Genomic DNA, 15,634 nt, shown 5'->3' with positions numbered 1-15,634 from the left:
ATTGCCAATCTCGCAGGCTCTCTTTTTAATAGGAACTCTAGATATTTCATACAAATCAAAATAATCATTGAGCCTGATACTAATATTTTTCTTTCCATTTCTCCTGAGGTTTTCATTTAAATTCTACCTAGTGTTTAGCATAGAAATACACATGGTATCATTTTAAATTGTCTTGAATTGCTACAAATTTTGTACATAAATCTAATTTTGCAGTAATTATGTTGATGGCATTGCAAATTACCAAAGAACTTTAAAAATTCATAATTCCTCAGATCCTACAAGACATCATTATCTGTTATTAAAATTCTCTATCCTTATTTCACTCATTAAAGTTCCATTCAGCTTGATCTGCCCACTCTTGGTTCAGGCATCTAATAGAATATTGAGGCTGGAACAGACATCAGAGATAATGTAACACAATCCTTTCATTATACAGATGAGGAAAATGAGACCTAGTAAGATGAAGATCTTGAGTTCCTGAGCAAAGTCAGGACTAGAATCCAATGTCCTTTCCCTTAATGATAATAATAATTTGTATTTGTATAATGTATTTTATAATGTATAATGTATTTTCACAGATGTTATCTCTTTTATCCTCACAGCAGGCCTTGGAAAGCATGGTGTTAATGCAAAAGAAGTATTATTAATCATATTTTACAGATAAGGAAAATAAAGAGCAGAGAGACTCACATCTCACAGTAAATGGCAGAGCTTGGGTTTCATAACTCAAAGTCTGATGATCTTAACACCAAACTATGCTGCCTCTCATTTTTTTCATAGTCAGGTTTTATGTGTGTGTGTTGTATCATGAAACTGAAAGGAATCTAACTTCCCTCCCAAAATGGGAATCTCTTCTGGAATGTCCCTAACAAATGGTTATCCAAACCTTTGATGAAGCATTTACAGTGACAGGTAACACACTGCCTGTTCCATTGTAGCTTTTAGTCAATATCCCTCTTAAATTATGACACCCAAAACTATACATAACACCCAAGATGTGTCTGACTAATGCAGAACACAATGAGACTAATATTTTCCTTAAACTAGACTCAATACTTTTGTTAATGAAGTCTATGATTACATTGGCAACCCCACCATACTGTTTGTTCATATTAAATTTGGGGTCAACTTAAAGTCCCAGGTCTTTTTTGATATGAACCCCTCCTGAGCTAGGCCTCCCAAATTCTATGCTTCTCTATACTGGGTAGGAGAAAAGTATAAATACCAGAATCTGCATTTATCCTTGTCACTTTATCTTGTTGACTTTAGCAATTTGTTTTTAGACCAAAAGATTTTTAGACCTTAAGATTTTTTAGATTCTAGTTGAGTCATATGTTCTAGCTTCTTATGATCAGAAAATTTTATGATCAGGCTATGTCTTCATCCAAGCTGTTTATGAAATTCTTGAAAAGATCAGGTACAATAAAAATGTCCTGTAGCACTCCACAAGAGACATCTCTTTAGGTTTCAGTGGTTCATTTATTAACATTCTTAGTTTAATCTTACCCAACTGTGATCCTAATATTGTCTACCGAAAAGAAGTCAAAGCCATTGCCCAGAATAGCCTATGAGTCCCACCAGAACCAGATTAAAATGTAGTTGGGAAATGGTTAAAATAAATAAATAAAAATACAATACAAAATAGGTAATGTTAATTTGTGATTTTCTAAATCAAATGTAGCCCACAGGGATTCATTTCTATTTCAGTTTGACATCACTGCTAGGCCACATTTATCCTTGTGATCTACAAGGTACCATTAGTGACTTTCAAATTCCTGGTGAAAATCAAGATACACTGTTTCTTACCTAAGCCCATCAAAAAAGGGAGCGGGGAGGAGGAATGAGGACAGTTTGTTAGTTGTTTTTTTTTTCTTTATGAACCCATGCTGGTTCCTAGTGATCATCATCTTCTATCCTTACTATGTACATAATACCTGTTTAATTATCTGTTCTAGAATGTTTCCCCGGATCAAAATCAAGTTTACTGGTCTGTTGGTTTTGGGATCCAACTTTTCCTGATTTAAAATAATTGCATAATATTTGCTCATTTCTAATCTTCTAGTGCTTCTACTCTCCATAATCTTTCCAAGTTTATACATTATGATTCTGGAATCACATTTTCAAGATCTTCCAGGATACTGAGATGTCATAAATTTATGTCTAGAGACTTATACTCATTTATAGTAGCTACGAACTATTTTATTTTCCCCTTGTATAGTTTAAAATTTAATTTCCTCTTAGCTATCTACTATCCTTTCTAGTTTAAATCACTCTCCTTGATAGAGAATACAAAATGAAGTTAATTTAAGTAGTCTTGCCTTCTCTCTATCATCCGCTAATGTTTTACCATCTTCCCCAAGTAGTAAACATATCTAATACTTATTCAGTTTCTTGCTCTCTGTATAGTTACAAAAATAACACTATTTGTAATCATTTTTGCAAGTTGAACCTCAATCTGAATTTTGGTGTTCCTCAGTGCTGTTCTTCTAATTTCTTATAACTTTTTTTCGCATTCACACTTGGTTATATACCCCTTTGTTTTTTTTGTATGGAATAGCTTTCTTAGTGATCTCATCAGAGAAAGAGTTCAATTTTCATGCAGATTCCCAGAACTATATATATTTAGCCCCAATCTCTCTCCTGAGCTAGAGTCACATTTCCAACTGCTTCTTGAATGTTTAAAATTGGATACCCTATAACTAAAACAGAAATCATCGTTTCTCTTCCCCCCTTCTCCTCTAAAGCTCCCCTCTTCTGAAATTCCTTACTATAGTTAAGGGAACCACCATATTCTCAGTTACCCAGGATCTAAACCTCAGTGGTATCCCTCATTCCTCACTCTCACTCATCCCACATATCCAATCCATTGCCAAATCTTGCTTTTTCTACCTTCACAACACCTCACATATATATCCCCTTCCCTCCAATTTCCTGGCATGGTGTTGGTATACTGTTTCAGCTTCCATAGGCATACAACAATGAGATCAGCTCTGTAGACCTTCACTTTGGTAGTCAGTCTAATACTTCTTCTTTCTTACTTCCTTTTTGGAGCCTCCAAATATTGAGCTAGCTCTGGCAATGCATGCATCAATTTCATTATCAATGTGTACATCCCTATAAAGTATACTGTCAAGGTAAGCAAACTTATTCACAACATTCAAAACTCCTCCATTTGCTGTAACCAATGGTTCCACATATGGGTGGTGTGGTGCTGGCTGATGGAGTACCTATGTTTTCTTGGTGTCAATTGTTAGACCAAAATTAGTACAAGTAGCAAAGGATGGATTCATACTTTGTTGCATCTCATCTTTGTTGGCTGCCACATAGTAGGCACCTAATAAATGTTGATAACCTGACTGTATAGCTAAATTGGTTTCCTTAGGTGTTGTCTACTTTTCTTCCTCATTTGAGCTTTTCATGATCATTTGTTCCAAATTATATTTTCAGAGCCAAATTTTTCAGAGTAAGCTTATAATCAGGTTCAGAAATTTCTGTGTAGGAGGATCAATCATCTATAATTTCACAGACTAGAGAAGTGGTCAGTATCCTCCTCTTTCCTCAACATTTAGCAGCAAATGTCCCAGCAGTAGCTTTTAAAATGGATGGTTACATGGTAAGCAAATGGTAAGGTGAATGTGCCTGTGTAAGAATGAGTGTTTTTTAAAAAGAAAGAAAAAAAATAGAAATGATACTGTTGTAGGAGTACGATACAAACCACTTAATTAGACAGCAAATGGACATGATGCCTTCCCAAATGATATTAAAAATTGTATAGAGGCAGTCACATAAATGACTGGCCAGGAAAAAGGCCATACAGAGAGTATACTATGTCATTTCCCAATCCGGCCTATCAGATATATTTTCTGTGAACAAAGTTTATTCTTCCATCACTATGTTCTAGTCATGAGCTTGCTCTCATGATTTATGATTTTGGGAGTAATAGTCCAAAAATTAAAGACTGTCCTTAGATACTATATAACTGGCTTTCAAGGTTACATATTCTCAATCAACATGGGATGCAGTTTGATAACAGTGGAAAGAGTAATGGATTTAGAGTCAGAGGACATAGGTTCACATTTTGGTTCTCGTTCTTACTACTTATATGACCCAGACAAGTCCTTTGACCTCTCTGAGCCTCAGTTTCTTCATCTGTGAAATTGTAGGTATGGACTAGCTAGACTTTGAAGTAGTTTCCAGCTCTAAATCTGTGATCTGTAATCTAATTTAATTCAGTGAGCATTTATTAAATTCCTGTTATATGACAGGAATTGTGCTAAATTGTTGCACAACAATGGAATAAGTCCCTGCTGTCAAGGAACTTATAGTCACTCAAGGAAAACAAAACTTATATAGACAAGTAAATGCAAAAATATGTACAAAGTAAATGCAAAATAATTTGGAAGTTGAGGCGATCAGTAAAGGTGTCATATAGTAGGTGGCATGAGCTGAGCTTTGAAGGAAGCTAAGGATTCTGAGATATGGAAATGAAGAAATAATCATTTTCTTTTTTTTTCAGAAATTGTATTCCTCTTATTCCAAGAAGAATGGAAACAGAGACAGATAAATGGCCTTCTTCCTTCAGTCTTCCAAAATTGGAGGGTTTGGTATTCCACTGAGTACCCAATAGACCTGTCTTCCTGTATCCCTTCTCTCAAAGTTACAAGTTTTTAAATTAGTTTACGTTCTATCCTATAGCTCAAACTCATCCTAGATGGAGGGAGAAAGTGAGGAAAGATATAAGGAAAGAGACACCCTTCTGTAATATACTAGAGATCTCTTTATGCAGGAAAAGAAGAAGCCCTGACTGATTAGAGTAGGAAGGGAGATTTAGGGTTAGATGGGCATGGGAGACAGAATCACAAGATCACCAAATTTAAGAATTGCAAAGGACCTCAGCAAGCATCCAGTCCAACCAATACATGACGGGAATCACCACTATAATATATCTGACAAGTGGTCACTTAGCTTCTATTCAAAGACCTCTAAAGAGGTCTTCAGCCTTTCTAGGAGGAACCTACAATCTCTCAAGAATGTCCATTCCACTTTGGGCTCTGATTATTAGAAAGTTTTATTCTTGAAATCAAGCTACAATTGATTTCTTTGTAACCTCTATCTCATAGCTCCTGTGTCTGTCCTCTGAGGCCAAACAGAACAAAGTTCAGCCCTACTCAACATGGTTACCCTTCAGATACTTGAAGACTAGTAGCATACCCCTCATAAGTCTTCTCTAGACTAAATATCCCCCATTCCTTCAATGTATCTGCATATGGCATGGACACAATGTTGGTTACTCTCCTCTGGACATGTTTCAGTTATTAAACTGTGGGGCTCAGAAATGAATGCAACACTGAAAAGGGCATAGTAGAATGGGTCCATCACTTCAGTATTCCTGAAAGCCATGCCTCTTTCAATGAATCCAAGATCCAATTACTCATCTTGAATATGCTGTCCACTAAACCCACTTGATGTTTTTCAGAACTACTGTATAGTCATACCTCTCTCACCTTATTCTTATGATTTTGTTTTTTGTACCTAAAAGGTACATTTATTTCTATTGAATTTAATATAGATTCATTCAAATGCTCAAGAATGTCAAAGTCTTTTTGGATCCTTACTCTGTTATCCAGTAGGCACCCAGTTTTGTGTCATCAGCAAATGAAAGTCATCAGAAATGGAAAAAAAAACCTCAGAGGTAGAAGATGGAATGTCATGTACAGTAAACATCACATAGGTCAGTTCCTCTTGAATGCAGAATGCATGAGGGGGAATAATGTGAATTCAATCTAAAAAGATAGCTTGGGGCCAGACTAAACAACATGTATGTGTGTGTGTTTTTGTCTAATATATATTTAAGCATGTGTTTTCTCTCAGTGTGTATGAGTCTATGTGTGTGTGTAGACAGCTATGTGGAGAATAGATTGAAAAGAAGATAGAGTGGGGGGCAGAGACCAATTATGAAGCTACTATTCCAATATTCTGTGTGGAAAATGATTAAACTCTGAACTAGTAGGGTGGCTATGAATGGAGAGAGGGGGATAAGGACAAGAAATCTTAAGAAGGAAGATCAACAATATTGGGCAACCAAATAAATATGGCTAATATAAGAGGCAAGAGTTGATAACGACTAAGGTTGTGAGTCAGGTAGACACCAAAAATGGATAGGCAGCCCTGAAAAGTTCTCAGTAAGGCCTCACATCAGAGGTGTCAGTCCTTCCTGAACACCCCATACAACCCCTCTTCCTTCTAGGGTTGCATTAGAAGTATTCCTATTTGCTATTCCCTATAAATCCTTCTTATCATGCCAATATGTGTGGATTTCTGCTTCTTCAGAAGATCTGAAAATGAAGGATGATCCTCATGACTAGAATGGGATGAAACTTTTAACTAGCTAATGGCAACTCTTTGATTAAAGTTTTGGAGGTGGAGCCAACATGGTAGAGTAAAAGAAGGGACCTGCTTGAGCTCTCTCCCAAATCCCTCAAAATACTTGTAAAAAATTACTCTAAATAAATTCTAAAGCAGCAGAAGCCACAAAATGACAAATGACAGAGTGAAACAGATTTCCAGCCCATCCTGTCAGAAGGCAGACAGGAAGGATCTATTGCACCAGGCTCAGAGTGGAGCACAGCCCAGCATGGCCTGTGCCAGCACAGACAGGGCTGGAAGAGGCCTCAAGGCACTGAATCACTGGCAGCTGCCGTGGATTCCAGGCTTCTCAACCCACTAACACCAAAGATAGCTTCGAAGGTCAATGGGAAAGGTCTCTCAACTGAGTGAGAGAGAATGGTTGGGTCCCATCCCCAGGCAGCAGCAGCCACTGCTGCGGTGGCAGCTGCATCTGGAGCTCTAAGCCTACAGACTGTGGGGGAATTGAGTGACTGATCTGGGTCACAGTCCTAGGTGGTGGTCCTGGGGCGAGGAGGAGTGCTGGCATGGTGGTTTGTGGTGGCAGTGGAAAGGGAATCCTCCTCACAGTTCCAAGACAGAAAAGAGTGCTTGTGGTTGCTCACAGAACAGAGCACAGGCCAGGAGAGGAGTGAACACCTCTTCTTTGATCATACCTCCTTGGAAGAACTGAAAATTTACAGGTCTCTCAAAATATCTCTGAAAACAGCTGCACAAAACCCCTGAAGCTTGGGGCAGCACACCTTCCACTTAACAAAGAGCTCAAAAGTCAAGTAATTGGCTGAGAAATGAGCAAACAGTGAGGAAAAAATTAGTCTATAGAATCTTACTTTCTGGGTGAAATGGAAGATCAAAGCATACAACTAGAGGAAGACAACAAAGTCAAAGTACCCACATCCAAAGCCTCCAAGAGAAATATGAATTGGTCTCAGGCCATGGATGAGTTCAAAAAGGATTTTGAAAATCAAGTAAGAAAAATACAGGAAAATTGGGAAGAGAAATGAGAGTGATGCAAGAAAATTATGAGGTCAGCATCTTGCTAAAGGAGACCCAAAAAATACTGAAGAAAATAACACCTTTAAAAATAGACTAACCCAAATGGCAAAAGAGGTCCAAAAAGCCAATGAGGAGAAGAATGCCTTAAAAAGCAGAATTGGCCAAACGGAAAGGAAGTCCAAAATCTCACTGAAGAAAATAATTGCTTAAACATTAGAATGGAGCAAATAGAAACTAATGCCTTTATGAGAAAATCAAGACATTACAAAACAAAAACAAAAGGATGAAAAAATAGAAGACAATGTGAAACATCTTATTGGAAAAAATAACTGACCTGGAAAATAGATGCAGGAGAGATAATTTAAAAACTATTGGACTACCTGAAAGTCATGATCAAAAAAAGAGCCTAGACATTATTTTTCAAGAAATTATCAAGGAAAACTGCCCTGATATTCTTGAACTGGAGGGTAAAATAGAAATGGAAAGAATCCACCAATCACCTCCTGAAAGAGATTCTGAATGGAAAACTCCTAGGAATATTGTAGCCAAATTCCAGAGTTCTCAAGTCAAGTAGCCAGAAAGAAACAATTCAAGTACTGGAGAAACATAATCAGGATAATGAGATTTAGCAGCTTCTACACTAAGGGATCAGAGAGTTTGGACTATGATATTCCAGAGGTCAAAGGAGATAGGATTAAAACCAAGAATCACCTAGCCAGCAAAACTGAGTATAATACTTCAGGGGAAAAATGGAATTTCAATTAAATAGAGGATTTCCAAGCATTCTTGTTAAAAAGACCAGAGCTGAATAGAAAATCTGACTTTCAAATACAAGAATCAAGAAAAAAACATGAAAAGGTAAACAGGAAAGAGAATTTATAAGGCACTTATTAAAGTTGAACTATTTATATTCCGACATGGAAAGATGACATTTGTAACTTATGAGACCTTTCTCAGTATTAGGGTATTGGAGGGAATATACAAATATGTGTGTATGTATATGTATGTATATATATACATGTGTGTCCGTGTATGTATGTGTGTGTTTATATGAGTATGTGTACATGTGTGTGTATAGGGCACAGGGTGAGCTGAATATGAAGGGATGGTGCCTAAAAAATAAAATAAATGTTGAGAGGAATGTGCTGGGAGAAAGAAAAAGGGAGAGGTAGAATGTAGTAAATCATCTCACATAAAAGAGGCAAGAAAGAACTTTTACAATGGAGGGGAAGGGGGGAGGTGAAAGGGAATAAATGAGCCTTACTCTCATTGGAGTAGGCTTAAGGAGGTAATAACATACACACTCAATTGGCTGTGGAAATTTATATTACCCTACAGGAAAGCAGGGGGGAAGGAGATAAGAGAGGGGGGATAATAGAAGGGACAGCAGATTGGGGGAAGAGGCAATCAGAAGAAAACACTTTTGTGGAGGGACAGGTCAAAGGAGAGAATAGAATAAATGGAGGGTGGGACAGGATTGAGGGAAATATAGTCATTCTTTCACAACATGACTGTTATGGAAGTGTTTTGCATGACTACACATCCATAACCTATATTGAGTTGCTTACTTTCTCAATGAAGGTGAGTAGGGATGGAGGAAAGGAGAGCATGTGGAACTCAAAGCTTTAAAAATGAATGTTAAAAATTGTTTTACATGCAACTGGGAAATAGGACATACAGGTGATGGGATATAGAAATGTATCCTGCCCTAAGGGGAAAATAGAAAGGAAGGGAATAAGAACAGGAGGAGGGGGAGTGATAGAAGGGAAGGTAGATTGACGAAAGGGGTTATCAGAATACTTGCTGTCTTAGGGTGGGGGAGGGAAAGATGGGGAGAAAATCTGGAATTCAATATCTTGTGGAAGTGAATGTTGAAAACTGAAAATAAATAATTTTTTTTAAAAAAATAAAGTTTTCATCCCTCTCTCAATATTTTGCATTTGGGTTAGAATCCTTCCCCATTGTCTTCCCCTTTCAGATTTCCTTCTGTATAGATCTGGCATGTAACTACTTATTTGTGGGTTGTCTTTCTGTATTAGACTGTGAGGCCTTTGAGGGTAAGAACTTTTGATTTTTTCCTTTCTTTGTTTCATGTAGTGTCTAGCACAGAGTGAGAAATTAATAAAAACTTGTTGATTGACTCGCATATAGGTCAGTCTGGGCCAGTGTTTACAAACTGTGAAAAAACCAAGTCAACTCAATAAGCATTTGTTAAGTGCCTACTATGTGCCTGGCACTGTGACAGGAAAACAAAGAAAAGTAAAATAAACCAACAAGTCCCTGTCCTCAAGGAGCTTACATCTAACTGGGGAAACCACAAGCAAGCAATTTTACACAAACAAGATGTATATAGGATAAATTGGAAATAATGACAGGGGAAAATCAATAGCAGTAAGGAAGACTGAGAAAGTTTTCTTAGAAAAGGTAAGACTTTACCTGGGGCTTGAAGAAATCCAAAAGGTAGAGATGAAGAAGGAGAAAATTCCAGACACAGGAAACAGTCAGTGAAAATACCCTAAGTCAGGATATGGAACTTCTCTTGAGAGAAACAGCAATGAAGCCAGTATCACTGGATAGATAGATAGATAGATAGATAGATAGATAGATAGATAGATAGATAGATAGATAGATAGATAGACAGACATATAAAGATGACACTGAGTTTTCAAAAAAGTATTAATTGTGTTCAGTATCTTGGGCATGCACAATGTGTGCTGGCCCAAAATAGGGGATTATTCCCATTAGCCTTTGCCCTTTGCCTTCTCTTCAGAGAGAAAACACACCTGATGTACCCAGCCCAGGTTCTATGTGAGCCTCTTTTTTGTTTGATTTGTTTATAAAGGTTAGGAAATACACAGTAATAATATACTTTAGAAATGTCTCCATCCTAAAAAGGCATGCTTGGTTATTTGGCATGTTCAGTCCTGGAGAATACCTCATTCCCCAATGATGTTGTATAAACTGGGAGTTACTGTACCACAGAAAACAAACATAAATCCTAGCTACTTTTTAAATAGTTTCATGGAACAATATTTTTTTCTGTTTTTTCTCCCTGTCTTACTAGGGCTTTTCTAGTGAACTTTTGGACTAATAACAGTCCATCAACAAATATTTATCAAACACTTTGTAAGTGCCAGGCACTTCTTTAAACTTCAGAGATGCAAGGAAATTGGAAAAAAATAGTTCCTGCCCTCAATGAGCAAACACTCCAATTACCTTTGTCTTTTACCCTCATAAGCAAAAAATGAAACTAACTTTTGTTTTTCTTCTTACTATATGCAGATCTTTCCATGAGGACTAATATATTGTGGAAACATTTTTTTGAAATATACACTATGATAATTAATTGGCTCTTTTGGTACATCTCATTAAATAGTAGAATCAATGGTGAGAACAACCTGAAACAAGGATACATATAGCACTTTATACTCATGTGTATTCTGATGTATAATGTTTAAATTTATTTGGGGGAAAAGATTTAATTGTTTTTCAATGTATTGTGTGTGTTCATTCAGTTTTTTTGAATATTGAGTTTTCTTGAACTAAGAACATACCTTATGTCCTTCCCACCCCCAATAAATATACATTTCTCCCCAAGACTTGTGCTACTAAATATTTCCAAGATAATCCCAGGAAAATAGATAAGACTAGATTGTCATATATTATAGAAAAAGATTTTCCCCTATGCTATGATTATTTCTCTAACCTTTCTTCAAAATTGTCAATCAGACTTACCTAAAGATAGCCTTAAAGCTATACCACTTATACCATGTGGCCATAATCAGATTACTTGCTTTGATTATGTATCCATTAAATTGGAGGTCTCCTAAAGCTTTTACCAGCTCTCAGACAGACAATCCAGATGGCTAGTCTTTTGTCATTACACTGTTACATTGCTCCAGGCTGCCTTCTGCTTTGGTCCCACCAAAATTTAAATATAAATAATCCTACGAAATAAATAGTATAGAATTTTCAAAAAAAAAATAGTTAACTGTTATTCTGACACCAGCTTCCACTTGGTAAAAATAGAAAACCAGCCAAATTCTGAAACATACACACACACACACACACACACACACACACACACACACACACATACATACATATATATATATATATATATATACACACACATACAAACTTCTGATGTGTGATATTACACATGTGTGATTCACCCCACTGTGTACCCACAAAAGCAAATCAAGAAGCTAGAAACTGTCAGCTTCTGTTCTATGAAGTATTTTATAACAGCCATATAGCCATCAAGGAAATTACAGAACTATGGCTGGTGACCCAAGAAATATAAACTGCACACACACAAATACACACATGCACACACATGTGCACACATGCATATGTGTGTAATTGTTCAGTCATTTCAGTTATGTCCAATACACAATGACCCCATTTTGGGGTTTTCTTGGCAGAGATGCTAGAGTGGTTTGCCATTTCCTTCTCCAGCTCATTTTACAGAAGAGAAAACTGAGGCAAACAGGGTTAGTTAAGTGATTTGCCCAGGGTCACACAGCTAGAAAGTATCTAAGGGAGAGTTGAGCTCAGGCCTTCCTGACTCCAGGCCCATGTTCTATTTACTGCACCCCTTAGCTAACCCCCAAAGCCCCAAAAAGCTAAACAAAACAATAAAAAAGGAGCAAAAAAAAATTTTAATCAAATAAGAGCAGTAGAGTAAAAACTTGGAAAAGAAATGAGAGCAATGCAAGAAGATAATGAAAAGAGAATTGATACTAGCATGGCTTAAAAAATACTGAAGAAAATACCTCCTTACAAAGCAGAATTGGCCAAATGGCAAAAGAGGTACAAAACCTTACTAAAAAATGATAACTCCTTGAACATTAGAATTAGTTAAGTCAAAGCTAATTATTCCATGAGACATCAAGAAACAATAAAACAAAGTCAAAAGGATGAAAAAAATAGGAAAAATGTGAAATTTCTCGGTGGAAGAACAACTGACCTGGAAAATAACTACCTGAAAACCATGATAAAAAAAAAGTCTAGACATCATATATCAAGAAATTATACTGGAAAATGCTCAGATGTCTTAGAATCAAAGGGCAAAGTAAAAATTAATGAATCCACCAATTACTTCCTAAAAGAAATGTCAAAAACAAAACTCCCAGGAATATTGTAGTCAAATTCTAAAGCAACCAGGACAAGAATATAATAATGCAAACTACTAAAAGAAGTGATTCAAATACTATGGAGCAACAGTAAGGATCACACAAGATTTAGCAGCTACTTATAAAGGAGCAGAGGGCTTGGAATATGATATTCCAATAGGCAAAAGAATAAGGATTATAACCAGGAATAACCTACCCAGCAAAACTAAGTATAATTCTCGGGGGTGGGGTGGGCGGGAGGGATGAACATTTAATGAAATAGATGACTTTTAAGCATTCTTAATAAAAAGACCAGAGTTGAAGAGAAAATTTGGCATTCAAACCCAAAACTCAAGAAAAGCATAAAAAGATAAATATGAGTAAGAAATCATAAGAAACTTAATAAGGTTAAACTGTTTACATTCCTATATTGAAAGACAATACATGTAAACCTGAAGAACTTCATCATCATTAAGCAGTTAGATGGAGACTACTTAGGCAGAGGGCATGGATGAGAGTCTGTTATGCTGGGATGATATCAAAAGAAGACTCGAAGAGTGCAAAAGAGGGATGCACTGGGAAAAGAGGGAAGGGAGAGGAAGAATGGGAGATTTATCTAATATAAAAGAAATGTGGAAACACATACGAACTGGTACAAAATGAAGTAAGAAGGAGAAGAGCAATTTACCCAGTAACACCAATGTTGTAAAGATAAGCCTCTGTGAATGACTTAGTAACTGATCTACCACAATACCAAAAAACTCATGTTGTCAAATGCTATCCACCTCCAGATAGAAAACTGAGGTATTCAGAATGCAGATTAAAGCAGTTTTTCCTTTATTTTTCTTGCTTTTTGTTTTTTGAAACATGGCTAATGTAGAAATATGTTTTGCATGACTTCATATTTATAATTGGTATTTCTTTCTTGCCTTCTCAGTGTTGAAGGAGGGGATGGAGGAAGGAAGAGAATTTGGAACTGAAAATAGAAATAAAATTTTAAGAAATAACTGTAATAAATGTCAGTTATTACTCTCACAGAAAATCATAACTAGAAGTGACCTATTTCTACTCCTCCTTTCTACTTCTCCTTCCCCATTTTACTAAATATTAGAAAGGTCATAGACCAAGGCATCCTGAGATTAGAACTCTTATTCCACATTTATTGAGTAATCAAGAGCCCTTTCAATGTTTTAAATCCATAAAGACTGTTCTGATTTGTGTAGTCTATTACTATTTGTAAGTCTTAGAATTGTGGTTTGCCAGGAACTTTGTCCCCAAATAGCCCCTTTAGTCTGCTTTCTACACTCTATAGTCTGTTTCTCCATGTTTAGAATTATTCCACAACTATTCTCTTTGCATATAGTTACAGTAAGCTGTTGTCTATGAGGTATAATTTTTAGAGTCCCTGGGAAGTTGTTTTGTCCCCAGAATCCTTCCATGCCTGATGTTAATACCTGACATTCTAACAAAAAATCAAAACTTTCATTTCATAATCAATGATAAGGCTTAAAACATAAATACTCTAAAAAGTTAATAGCAAAGTTAAAAGTCACACTCAGGAGGAAATGATTGATGTCAAATATATACCTGAATGTAGCTTTTGATGGGGACAGGGACAGAAAGAGAGCACAGGCTATGGAGACACTGACTTCTGAAAGTTGTGGAATAAGGAAAAAAACACTTCAAGGTCAGAAGGAGAGAAAGGTAGAGAAGCATGAAGGAAAAAAAGAAAACTAACTTTATAAAGGGTGCCCTGATTACTCCAGTTATATGAAGCAGTGCTTCAAGGCATCTGTAAAATATATCCTCTGCCCTGCTTACTCTCAGTTGCCCCATTTAGCTTCTTGGCACAAAGTAACATAATAAATCTAAATTGATAACTCACTACATAAATACTCCCTCCTTGCCCTTCTCTCTCCCTCCCTTCCCTTCCCTTGAAAAGCAATGGGTCAAGGAATGCATGCCAGCACATTTCACTCCCCAGAGGAGATCCAACAAGTTCTTTCTAGCACTAAGCAAACAGCATTTGTTGAACACTGCCTTTTGTACTTAAGTGAATACAAAGGGGATATTCTGAAAGAGTACACACACAGAAAGTGCACTGGCTCTGCAGTCAGAAAGCCCGGGTTCAAACCCTGCTTCTGATGAATACTACTTATTCAGCCTTGGGCACTTTGGCCACAGGTTTCTCATCTGTAAAATGAGTGGGGTGAACTAGACACCCAGCTCTAGAGCTATAATTCTGCACAAGATCACAGATTTTGGAAGAGACCTTTGGGGACCAGGAAGCTCAATCCATTCATTTGACAGATGAAGACCCTGAGATACAGAGAGAGGTTGAGTGACTTACCAGGAGATACATAGCTAATAAAGGCCTAAAGTATGATTTGAAGCCTGGTCTCCCTGATTCCAAGTTCAATGCCCTATCCATTTCTCCATATTGCTAAGTGAGGTATTCTAAGTGCAATAATTAGAAGAAAAAAAACTGTCAAGTATACGAGGAGAAAGTGCAAAGGACCATTGGCCCTGGAGCACGAAAGAAGAGACTATACAAGTATCGAAATTAAAAATGGGTCAATTAAATTTAATCAGATGCTTAAATAAGTTGTGGAAGAAAAAATGGAATGTACTAGTCTGAGGCAATCTTGGGAATAGTTTTTACAACATTATCAGCATGTATACATCCTCTGGACCTATTTTTTATCAATTCTCTTCTTCCTTTTTCTTTGTTCCCTCCATATCTGCTATCCTTAAATTATGAGAACCAAGGGACAGTAAATATTCAATTATCCATGCTAATGAAGGAGGGAACAATGTCAGAGATAATGCAAAATAAAAGGGAAGCAAAACAGAAGTACCCATTTAACTATGGATTGCATTACAATATTAGGGCATTGTTTTTTCTTTTGATGAGCAGGTTTATCTTCACAATTGTCTTCTAATTCACAGAAACGATCATTTGAATTTCCTAAGTATACAGCAACTGCAAGCCAGGGAAAATGGGGGAGCAGCCCCAAAGTGCTATACAGAGGGTCTTAACCTGCCACCTATCAGGGGGGTCTGTGAACTTGGATGTGAAAAAAATCCTATCTTCATTCCTTCAAATTTCTGCTTCT

Source organism: Trichosurus vulpecula, chromosome 2, assembly GCF_011100635.1.
Source record: "Trichosurus vulpecula isolate mTriVul1 chromosome 2, mTriVul1.pri, whole genome shotgun sequence".
NCBI classification, from domain to species: domain Eukaryota; kingdom Metazoa; phylum Chordata; class Mammalia; order Diprotodontia; family Phalangeridae; genus Trichosurus; species Trichosurus vulpecula.
This window is presented reverse-complemented; position numbering follows the sequence as displayed.